We start from the raw sequence: 12,987 nt of genomic DNA, 5'->3' as shown, positions 1-12,987 counted from the left end.
AGTTGCGGGAGGGCGGGCACGCGCCTGGGCTCGCGCACGCGCAAAAGCCTGACCCGTCAAGCCCCGACCTGGAGATTCCGCGAACCATAGAGACGGTAGCTAGAGAGACCGGCTCCGTAATACTCGGACGGCCAATCTGGGATCAGCCGTCTGGATGGTGGAGGCTGGTTGGCCCAGTCTGTACAAGACAGCGCTTACAGAAGTACGGGTATGGCTCGCTTAGCAAAAATTCACTTGACGTACTTAATTTATGGGAGTAGAATGCAGGCTGTAAGCCCTTCCAGCTCTAGTTGGTTACCACTCGACTATATACTTTTACATCTACCGCTCCATCGCCATTGCCATAATTTACGGCTTCATCGCCTCATGCCAGCACCTTCCCTTCTCCACTTCACCATTCTCAATACTATCAAAGTTATTTTTCTTATCTAGCACCACGTTTCAATACATCGCTCTCTTAAAGATTTCCATTATCACTTAAGGAGAGAGAAGTAGAATCAGGCAGAGAGGGCTATTGACATAATTCCAGCACCCTATGATAATTGATTAAAACGGGATGATAATCAAGGAGTGGAAATGAAGTGTGTTTAGAGTAGAAACCACAAGATGTGATATAATGACTTATCAGATATAAGGAGTGACTGAAGACGGAGGAACCAGCCAATTACCTACAAAACTCTTGAGACTGAACTGATGTGGTTTGAAGACAAAAGTATTTGGATTGGTAATTAATTAATAAGAGAAATGTATCTGGTCAAGTAAGAGACTGGGAATGTCCAGCATATGATTAGAGTTCCAAAAGTTGGTTTGGGGTTTTGGTTTACAGATGCAGATTATAGAGTCATCTGCATATTACAACTAGGTGAATCATGAGTAACATTGCCTAGGAAGAAAGAATAAAGATGGAGGTGAGGTAGAGACTCAAAGGTGTCATTATTTCAGGACCGACAAAGAAGTTGTATTGCAAGGGATTAAAATGACACTAGTTGTGGATAAAATGAAGTGGCAAATATGGACCACGCATTCTAGAAGCATGTCAATGAAAGGCTAGAAGTAAGAGATTGGAGAATTAGAGGAAGCAACATTGTCAAGTCTTTAAAATTTTTTTCATATATATATATATATACACAAAAGAATGAATAAAATATATATGAGTGAAAATAAAATGTGTAAGTAAAATGGACATCCATGTACCTAGCACCCACTTTAAGAAACATCAAGCGTCTTTTATATTGTGTATTTTTTGAAGGCCTTAAGGAAAGACTAAGTGGGAAGGGCATAGTTACTAGTGTATTTATTGTCAATACCTTTCAGAAGAAAAAAATAACTTCCAGGACACAGATGGAAAAGTTAACACAGGAAGAGAGAAAATATTTGCAAATCATACACCTGATAAGGGTCTAGTACCCAGAATATATAAAGAACTCAACTACAAGAAAGCAAAGAACCCAATTTAAAAATGAGTAAAGGACTATATCTTACTCCTGGGCATATTTCTGGAAAAGATGAAAACTCTAATTTGAAAAGATACATGTCCCCTCAATGTTCATAACCCTGTTATTCATAATAGTCAAGACATGGAAGCAACGTAAGTGTCAGTCAACAGATGAATGGATAAAGATGTCACACACACACACACACACACAAATGGAATATTACTTAGCCACAAAAGAGTGAAATATTGCAATTTGCAGCAACATGGATGGACCTAGAGATTATCATACTGAGTAAAGCAAGCCAGACAAAGATAAATATAATATGATATCACTTATATGTGGAGTCTAAAAAATAATACAAATGAACTTATTTAGAAAACAAACAGACTCACAGACATAAAAAAAAAACAACTTATTACCAGAGGGAAAGGGAGGAAGGGAAAAATTAGGAGTATGGGATTAACAAATACACACCATTATGTATAAAATAGATAAACAACAAGGACTTACTGTATAGCACAGGGAACTATATTCAATAGCTTGTAATAACCTATAATGGAAAAAAATCAGATAAAAACATATATATGTATAACTGAATCACTTTGCTGTACACCTAAAACTAACACAATTTTGTAAATCAACTGTACTTCAATTAAAAAAATGAGTAAAAGACTTGAACAGACATTTACCCAAAGCAGATATGCTAGTAGCTACTAATAAGTGTGTGAAATGGTGCTCAACATAATTAGTCGCTAGGGAAACGTAAATCAAAACCTAAGTGAGATAGCACTCACACCCACTAAGATGGACAAATGAAAAATAACAGGTGTTGTAGAGAATATGGAGAAAGTGGAACCCTCGCTTTACACAACGATGGTAGAAATAAAATGGTACAGCTGCTGTCGAAAATGTTTGGTGGTTCTTCAATAAGTTAAATATAGAATTACCACATGACCCAGCAATTCTGCTCCTAGGTATACACCTGAAAGAATTGAAAATAGGTTCTCAAACAAAAACTTGTACGTAAATGTTCAGAGCAGCACTATTCATAAAAAAAAAGATGGAAATAACTCAAATATCCATCAAAAGAGGAGTGGATAAACCAAGTGTGATATATACTCACAATGGACTATTGCTCAGCCATAAAAGTCAATTAAGTACTGATATAGTCTACAAAGTGGATGAATCTCAAAAGCATTACACTAAGTGAAAAAAGCCTGACACAAAAGCCTTCACGTATTATATACTTTCATTTATATGAACTATTCAGAATAGGTAAATCCATAGAGAAAGAAAGCAGATTGGTAACTGCCAGTGGCTGGGGGAAGGGGGAAATAGGGAAGGACTGCCTAATGGATATGGGGTTTTCTTTTTTGGAGTGATGAAAATGTTTTGGAACTAGATATAGTGGTAGATGCATGCCATTGTGAATGTACTAAATGCCCCTGAGTTGTACATTTTAAAATGGCTTTATTTTATGTGAATTTCACCTCAATAAAAAACTTTAAGTTAATATAGGAGATATCTAGACATAGATATAGTTATATGATGGCAATGATGAAGCTAGCTAAGAGAGTCTAATCTCAATCTTTTTGTCTTTTCAACCTCCTTCCTCTCTGTCTGGGGAATTTATCCTTGCAATTTTCTTCCTATTGTCAAACTTTCTCTAACTAGCTTGTTAACTTATTCCTTTTTTGCTACCACTCTGTTTCTCCCTCTATGAAATCATACTATTTTAAAAATCCAGTTTCTCCAAATTGTTTATTTGTTCGTCTCCTTTCTCTCCCATAGTAAACAGCAGCAAAAGTTTTATGAACGATAATAGCCCATACTACCCTACTATTTTCTCAGTGCAGGCTTTAAAACTGAGACATATTTATTTTTTATAACTTTGTATACAATAATATGTATTGCATAATAAATTATTAGTGGTTCTCGTTAGTGATTAGTGGTTCTATTTCCCACTTTCAATAACAAAAATTTCTGTCTTATCTGATAAGTAATATTATATGCTGTTTTACAATGAAAAAAAATCTGCTTTCAGGGTATAGCATATCCTTTCTGTGGTTCTTAAGAGTTTGACATTAAAGATTCTTTATATGTTACATTATTATAATTCTAGGCATAAGTTATACATCCTGGTTCATTCCCATTAATCAAATGAAACTCCTATTAGAAAGGATATTCTCAATCTCTGCTATAAAATATTAATTTATTTAAAATATGGAAAACTATTGGTATCCTTGGAGTCCTACATTTTCTAGGAAAATTTGATTTTCACTGAAATTCTTAAAATACATATTGTTGGTCATATTCTATGTGTATGACCCAACTGTCATTACTGAAGGGTGAAATATGGTACCACTATCCCATATTATTATTTTGCTACAATTGTATATACAATTGTAGCAAAAGGCCTCAAAGGCCTCAAAAAAAAAAGGCCTCAAACCCCCTATATCTTTCTTTAATTATCAACTTTTTTCTTCTTACACTGGATTTCCAAATAGCACTCCAACATACTATACCTTCTATCATGTTAAGTCACCATCATCACCACCCATATACCCTTGGAGCAATGTTTCTCAAACTTAGCTGCACATTAGCAGCAATGTTTAGGAAGTTTTTTTTTAAATGCTGATGTCTGGGCCACAGCCAGGGTATTAAGTCAATATCTCCACATCTGGAGGTGGAGCCTTTACACTAGTATTAAAAGCCACTCAAGTAATTCTAATTTATAGCCAAGGTTGAGAAATACTGCCTCATAGCTACAACCTTATCTCTCTGCTTTCCTGAACAAGCAAGCTTCTTTAAAAAGATGTTTATGCATTGTGCACCTCCAGATGTGACACCCTGAGAAGATCCAATGTGACTGAGGGTGTATAACCTCAGTCTGATCCTACAGAATCATCAGATGAACTTGAAATGAGGAAAAAAAATTTTTTAAATGGAGGTACTGGGGATTGAACCCAGGACCTTGTGCATGCTAAGCATGTGCTCTACCACTGAGCTATTCCCTCTACCCCTGAAATGATGAAATTTTTATTTAAAAAAAATGAAATGGGGGAGCTCTTTTCTTCAAAAATGTCAATATCATAAAAGATGAAAAAAAGTTGTGGACATGTGTGAAATTAAAGAAGATTAAAACAACATGACAATTACATGCAAAACCTGTCCCTAAACTGGACTTCATACCAGGTAGAGAAAAGGAAAATATTTAGTGAAGGACATTATTAGATCAGCTGACACAACTGTCATATGCAAGGTGGATTAAATAAAGATGTCAATGTAAAAATTGATATTTACATATTTACAATGAATAATTGCTGTATTAGTTCTGTAAGAAAATATTTCTATTCTTAGGAAATGCACACTGAGTATTTAGGATAAAGAGCCACTATATATGTAATTCACCCTCAAATGATTAAGAAAAAAAATGATGTATGCACACACATACACACAGAGCAAATGGTAAAGTAAATGAGATAAAATGTTAACAGTAGGCAAATCTGGGAAAGATATATAAGCATTCCTTTTACTATTTTTTTTCCTCTTTGTATCCAAGCTTTATTTTATTCCTTTTACTATTTTTATGTTTACAACTTTCCATAAGCTTAAGGTTACTTCCAGTTCTTTACTCTCATTAATGACTTCCCTGTCCCTAATTTAATAGAAAAATTTCAGTCTCCATCTTGCTTGATCTTTCACCAGCACTCCTACTGTTGATCACTCCCTCCATTTTGAAACACTCTTTCTTTTAAAAAAAACACCTTTTCTCCTTAGTTTTCATTACTCTATTGTTGCCATACTCTCTTAGCTTCCCTCCTATCTCTTTGGTCACTACTTCTCAGTTTCCTTGGGGTGAGGGTCAGGTAGATTCTTCCTCCTTAACTGAAATTTCCTAATGGAACAGTTCTGAACCCACTTTTCTTCTTACTCAACCCCCTTTACCCTAAGCCATCTCAATAAGTCCCATGATGTAGATGATCACCTATAAACTGATGACTCTAGAATTTATAACTATACCTCCAACAATATAATCCAAATGCCTTCTTGATATTTCCATATTGATACTTCCAGGCATCAGAAACATAATATGACTAAAATGAGTCTCTCCTACTTTTCTTCCAGCATCCTCCATCTTAATACATGCCACACCATCAACTGTTTTTCTAGATCCTATATGCCAATTCTGTACCCAGTATCTCTGCTTGGTGGTTTCAAGGTCACCTGAAACCCAGTATGTCCAAGTCTAAGCTCATAACTGCCTCCTCCAAATCTGCTGCCGATTATAATACTCCATCTCTCACCGAATGACAGTACTTTAGTTGCACACACCTAAAAACCAACAGTGTCACCTATGATATCTCCCTCTTTCTCATCCCCGTAACTGTGTGGTGAATTGCACTGTGTTCCCCCAAAAGATATGTCCATGTTCTAACCCCAAGTCCCTTGAATGTGACTTTATTTAGAAAAAGGCCTTTGTTGATGTAATTAAGGTAGGGTTCTCATAATAAGATACTCCTGAATTGGACATATTTCCTCTCCTCACAGAGACAATAGGTGTGATAAGTGTCCTTATAAGAGAAAGAAAAGGAGAAGGCACACAGAGACACAAAGAAGAGAGCCATGTGAAGTTGTAGGCAGAGATCAGAGTGATGCACATACAAGCTAAAGGAACCCAAAGGATTGCTGACAGCCACCATAAGTTAGGAGAGAGGCGTGAAATTAATTTTCCCTCTGAGCCTTCAGAAGAAACCAACTCTACAAACATCTTGATTTTAGACTTCTGATCTCAAGAATTGTGAGAGAATAAATTTCTATTGTTTTAAGCCACCAAGTTTGTGGTAATTTGTTATCATAGCCCTAGAAGGCTACTGTAACAAGTAATATACCACTGAAGTCTGTTTTTTTTAACCCTCCTAATTATCTTTTTTTTATTGTATCATATGGTGTTATCAACTATAATTCACCATGTTTTACATTAGATCCTCTGAAATTGGATAACTAAGAGACCCTTACAAACTTTCAGCTATAAGATGAGTAAGGTCTGCGGCTCTAATGTAAGTATCTTTTAAATGTATTCACTTCATACTATATCCACCCACCCAGACTAAGTTACCTTCATTTCTTTCCTGGATGACAGAATTAACCTCCAACTGGTCTCTTCACATTCACTTGGGGCCACATCCAAACAGTTCCTTATACTGCAGTCAAAGTACTTTTTTATAAACACACATCCAATCATGTCACTGCCCCAGTTTTTTAGTCATCTTCATATGAACCTTTCAACCTTTTAAAAGAAATACTTTTCCTTTAGTTTTCATTACTCTCTTGTCTCCATTTTTTTCTCCTACATTTCAGCCATTTCTTCTAAGTACTTTATGGGAGGGTTCTTCTTCCTTAATTCAAATGTAATATTTCCTATTCTCTTAACACCAAAGACATTTGTGCAATCTTCTACTTCTAGGTTGTTCTCCATGATGACGCCAGTCTTTGTTGTAATGATTCTTATCTACCTCTCCAGTCTCATCTCACATTTCCCTTCTCCTCACTCATGTTTCAGGCACATCAACATTTTCTCTCTTTCTGAAATTATGTGCTAAGCCCTTTTCTTTCTAAGGGTCTTTATGCATGCTGGTCCCCTGCCTAGAGGGCTCTTCCTCGGTTTGTTAACCTGTTAACTCCTATTCTTTCTCCAGGACTCAGTTTTTTTTTGTTTTTTTTTTTTAACATTTTTTATTGATTTATAATCATTTTACAATGTTGTGTCAAATCCCAGTGTTCAGCACAATTTTTCAGTTATTCATGGACATATACACACTCATTGTCACATTTTTTTCTCTGTGAGTTATCATAACATTTTGTGTATATTTCCCTGTGCTATACAGTGTAGTCTATTCTACAATTTTGAAATCCCAGTCTATCCCTTCCCACCCTCCACCCCCCTGGTAACCACAAGTCTGTATTCTCTGTCTGTGAGTCTATTTCTGTCCTTTATTTACGCTTTGTTTTTGTTTGTTTGTTTGTTTTTGTTTTTTAGATTCCACATATGAGCGATCTCATATGGTATTTTTCTTTCTCTTTCTGGCTTACTTCACTTAGAATGACAGGACTCAGTTTTAATGTCATCTCCTCAGAGAAGCCTTCTCTGATCTCCCCTCCAATTGCTTAGACTCCATTTACATGCTTTCATAGCACCATTTTTCTTTGTGGTCATATCACAGCTATAATTTTATAGTGTTGGGGGCTGACATTTGTACACACACACACATACACACTACACTATGAGCTCTATGAGGAGAAGGAGTATTGCTGGTTTGTTCACGTTCTTAGCAACACAATCAACCACAGTGCCAAGCACATAGTAGCAACAAACACTTATTAAAGGAATGCATGGGGGGCAGGGTATAGCTCAAGTGGTGGAGTGCATGCTTAGCATACACAAAGTCCGGGGTTCAATCCCCAGTACCCCCTCCGTGAATAAACAAACAAACAAACCAACCTAATTACCTCTCCCCTGCAAAAAAAATCTTTTAAAGGAATATATGAATAAATAGATGAATAAAACCACTATCAAAATATGTGTCTAGTCCCCAGGAATTTCCCAACTTAAAAGACTAAGCATGTCTACGATCCTCAAGACCATAATCCAAAAACTGCCTGATGCTGCTTCCTATTTAAACTCTTGAACACGCACAATTTCATCACCCATGAATGAACATTTGCCCTAAAGATGGTTTGTTTTATATGAGTATGCACTATTAAAACCTAAAATAACCATAGGTTGTCCTCACTACATACTGATTTGAAAGCTGGGAGTCTTTGATGATGAGCTGATTAAGAAAAATACGGTCAGTATGTCTGTTTGAAAATTGATTGACAAGATGTGGAAATAATTTAGTACCAAAATCCAAAAGAAAGTTCTTTAAGGCAGGGGGAATGAACCATCTTCTGTGGGACTATGCGGCTTGGATTGCTACTGAAATCATCTTCAACTTCCACAAATGATTTAAATTCCACACATGCCTGGTAAAGCCTCAGCTGGTAAGAGAAGTGACTAGGACTAAGGTTGTGGATTATAGCTAGATAACAAGTATCGAAAAGATGTGTATTGCAGATGAACTTAGCAGGGTGAGACATGTGTGGGAAATAAATGATAGTAAGATCACAAAGCAGCTGCTGTTTGGTAAACCACAGCGGGACAGCCACAAACCAAGAGATAGATGAGATGCTTTAGAAATGCATACCAAGCCTTTGGGGAAGCAAATTGATGCCACATATCAAGAGGCACTGTAATCCTACTCCTGGGAATCTGTCATAAGGAAACCATCCAAAAGAAAAAAGAAAAAGAAAAAAAAAGCTATGCCTGTAACAAAATGTTTAATAGTTAAAAACTAGAAATTACTTAAATTGTCAGTAATAAGGGAGATGTTGGAAAAACTAGGTATATCAGTGAAATATTATGAAGATAATTTAAATTATTAAAATGCAGACTTATGTTTTAAAAGTTAATATTAAATAATTCAGTATTTATTTATTATTAATTTTCTACAAATTAATATTAAATAAAAGGTAGAGATATACAATTGCATATAATTTCAATGATGTATAAAACTGTATATATCTAGCTTCAAAAATGTCAAAAAGGATATAAATATGAAAAAAAGAATGATGAAGGGGTGGGGATATAGCTCAGTGGAGCACTTAGCATGCATGAGGTCCTGGGTTCAATCCCCAGTACCTCCATTAAAATAAGTAAATAAAATCAAAAAAAATTTTAATTTAAACATAGAATGATGGAGTTTTTCGGATTTTTATACTTTTCCTTTCTATGATACTTTAAGAATTGACTAAGTGGCAAAAGAGTGCTTTAAAAGAATGCTCTGAAATGCATTTCCAAATTCATGCCATAGCTGTGAATTGTGAAGAAATAAGAGTTGCAAATATTTTTTATGCTGCAAGAGGGCATTCAGCTACATTTGGAGGAAAAAACTATACACAAACCTGCAAAAACAATCACAGGTTCTGCACATAGTTGCTCCTGCTATTATCAAATGAGAGTTCTTACATAAATTCACCTTAAGGAGGACTAAAATTTGTTGTTATTTTTTTCAGAAATAATTTGTTTGGGGCAAGATCTGAAGTAGGTTAAATATTTCTTTTTTTCCAATGATGTCTTTATTTTGATTACAAAAGTATAGCAGGAAGCCATTTTGCAATAAAACAGAAATAGCAAAAAAATTTTTAAGCCAGAATCCCATTACCCAAAATTAATCAAATTCAATGTTAATTGAATATTCTTTTATAGATGATTTAATTTACTGTTTTGTTTTCTAATCTGTGGATGAAAAAAGTATATTTAACCAACCTCATTATTGGACATTTTGATGGCTTCCAATTATTTACTCTTATAAACACTGCTGTGGTTTAATTTCTTGTATATAAATATTTATACATATCTTTGGTTAGTTTCTTAGGAAATTTTATCAGAAATGAAATTGATAGGGGAAATCATACAAACATACATTTTATTTTTTAATTAGACTTGAAGTCCAAAAATTTTGCATTGCTTTACATGTTATCATCCTAAGTGCAATTAAATCTTTCTATCCATTAAATTCTCATCATAATCCCAAACCTAGCTTTAAGCTTTATTTTCCAAGACAATTTCGGTGAGTCCTACAATGCTAATTTCCTACATCTTTTATTATTTTTATTTTAAACTTTGAAATAATTTTAGACTTACAAAAGTTTGCAAAGACAGCACAAGGTATTTCCTATGCTTTTGTTTAGATCCCCCCAAATTAATATCTAACATAACTACAACACAATTATCAAAATAATGAATTAACATTTCTATACTACTATTACCTGATCTACACACCTTATTCAAATTTTTCATTTTGTCCTACTAATGTGCTTGATCTGGCATAGAATCAAGCACTCTTTAGTTTTTATGTCTCCTATCCCTCCAATGTAGGACAGTTTCTTGGTCTTTCTCTGTCTTTCATGACATCGGTGCCAGCTTCATGGACATGTTACTTGTCCAGTTACACAGGGCCCTGCAACTTTTGGTTTAATGCTCTGTTGTTGCTATCTTGAAATTCTTCAGCATTTTAAAATATTTTTTTTGAAAAATTCACATTTTAATTTGAACAGGGCCCTGTAACCTATGTAACTGATCCTGAATGACCTTGACATTTTCGAAGAAGATTGGCCACTTGTTTTGTAAGATCCTTCCATTTAGGTTTGGCCTAATTGTTTCCTCATAATTACATTCAGGTTATGCATTTTTGGTAAGAACATCACAGAAATGATGTTGTGTCCTCATACATTGTAGCAGGAGGTACATAATGTTGGTTTATCCCAATACTTGTGATATTAACTTTAATAACTTAGTCAAGATGATGCCTGCTAGGTTTCTACACTGTAAAGTTACTATTTTGTCCTTTGATACACATTTTCAAACTGCTTTGCAAAAACGTTGTACAGTTTTACATTTCCGACCAGTACTATGTGGAAATGCCTATCTTCCCGAACCCTCCCGAAGATGGATTATATCTTTTAAAAACTTCCCAACTTTGTATGAGTAAAAGGACTTCTCTTAACTATTTCAAATCACTTTTCTTTGAAAAGTACTACTAATAAAACTAGACCTCCCTCCCACCCCTCACCCCCACTCCCATATTACCTAGTCATTTATATTTCTTTTGAGACTAAGTCAAAAATTTCTTTGGTCCAACCTGCTTCCAGTTCACCTTCGTGACTAGATAACTAGATAAAGGGGACCATGGAGAAGTGCACAAATTATGGGCTACAGATCATCTTACAGTACTTTGAAGTGTTCAAGAAAAGACAACAGATGGTGATTTAGAAGATGGCGATTATCTTATCTTTACAACTGTGTGTTGTAAATTCCTGAGAGGGATGTGGTAAACTGGCTCTGGATCTAGGCTACAGGGAGATAACAGAACCCCAATGCCTTGCTCAAAATGGACGTGTGAAGGATAAAAGATGTAAGGAGAACAAAAGAACTGAATAGAATCCAAGATGCTCTGTTGGAGAGCAGTGGGGAAGAGGTGACCATATAACAGAAAATCTCTGATAACTGAGCTCTTCTGGAAACCTAGCTGGCATGACCTAGTCAAATCAAGTGCATGCATACCTACGACCTAGCAGTTGCATTCCTGGTTATACCCTTCAAAGGAATTTTCTCACAGGTCCCTATGGGGATGTGTTAAAAGAACACTCATTAAAGTGTGTTGTTGTCGTGTGAGGTGGAAAAGGACTGGAGATAATCCTGAATTGGAGTAAATATATAATAACCATGATGTAGAACCATGCAATATTAGCAACAGCAGATTAGACATACGCAGAGCACTTGGGTAGATATTAAAAAGATGGTGCCTTTATTCCTTTGATAACTATGTAAATTTAAAAAGCTAAAGCTCTAAATGTTCTTAGAAACAATGAACAGTACATATGTGTAAATTAAAAAAATATGTGCAGTATATTGTGTATATGTATTTACATACAATATATTGTATATTGCAGTCAAACTGTAACAATTCTACCTATCAAAAATGGAAAATGAAAAAAATAGTGCCAAATGAGAGAAAGAAATGAGAATACTAATACAATATTATTAACATAAATTAATCATACATACATACAAAACAAATACAACTTTTCACAAGAATATAAATAAAAATTTTAAAGCTACATTAAAGTGGTTGCACATGGAAGAGGGGAGAAAGGAATTGCTGAAAGGGGGATAAAACTGAGTATATTGATAAAAAATTTAATGGAGAGCCTTTGCATGGATGAATAATGATAACTGAGAAAAGTGTTAACAACTCTCTGCATTCAAGGAGGAAGAAAAATAAAGGAAGGAAAAGGAAGCAAGCAAGTGAACAGCAAACTCTGACTAGTAATAAGCTTTAGCTCCCTTTCATCACAGGGCTTTGCACATGCTGTTCTATTTGCTGGAAATTCTTATCACCACCACCACTGCACACACACGTATACACACACACACACACACACACACACACACACACACACACACACACAGAGTTAACTCCTCTTTCCTTCAGATCTCAGCTCAGTCATCATTTCTTCAGGAAAAGCCTTCCATGAGCTCTCTGGTGTGAGGCCATATACCTCTATTATAATAAGTCTTAACCCCATCTACTCTCTCCTTTTTGGCATTAATTACAACCAAACATTTTAGAATGAGAAAACTTTACATTTATTTGTGTGGTTCTTTGATTAATATCTGCTTCTTGCTAGTAGACCACAAACTCAACAAGAGCAGGATAGTATCATTTTCTGGTTCTCATCCCCTGACACAGTGGCTGATAGAGTAAGTGGCCGGTTAATATTTGTGACATGTGAATTAATAAAAGGATAAATGAGTGAACTGACAAGAATAAAGATAGGAAAAGAGAATCAAAGTGGAAGAGCTATGCAAATGACCTCACAGAAGATCATGAAATGATTTATCAGAAAGAAGGAGGGACTGTTTCTTAAGTTCACCCCACCTTTCCCA

Source organism: Camelus dromedarius, chromosome 8 (genome assembly GCF_036321535.1).
Source record: "Camelus dromedarius isolate mCamDro1 chromosome 8, mCamDro1.pat, whole genome shotgun sequence".
Classification (NCBI taxonomy): Eukaryota; Metazoa; Chordata; class Mammalia; order Artiodactyla; family Camelidae; genus Camelus; species Camelus dromedarius.
The sequence above is the reverse complement of the archived record's forward strand: the minus strand, read 5'-3'. Positions refer to the sequence as shown.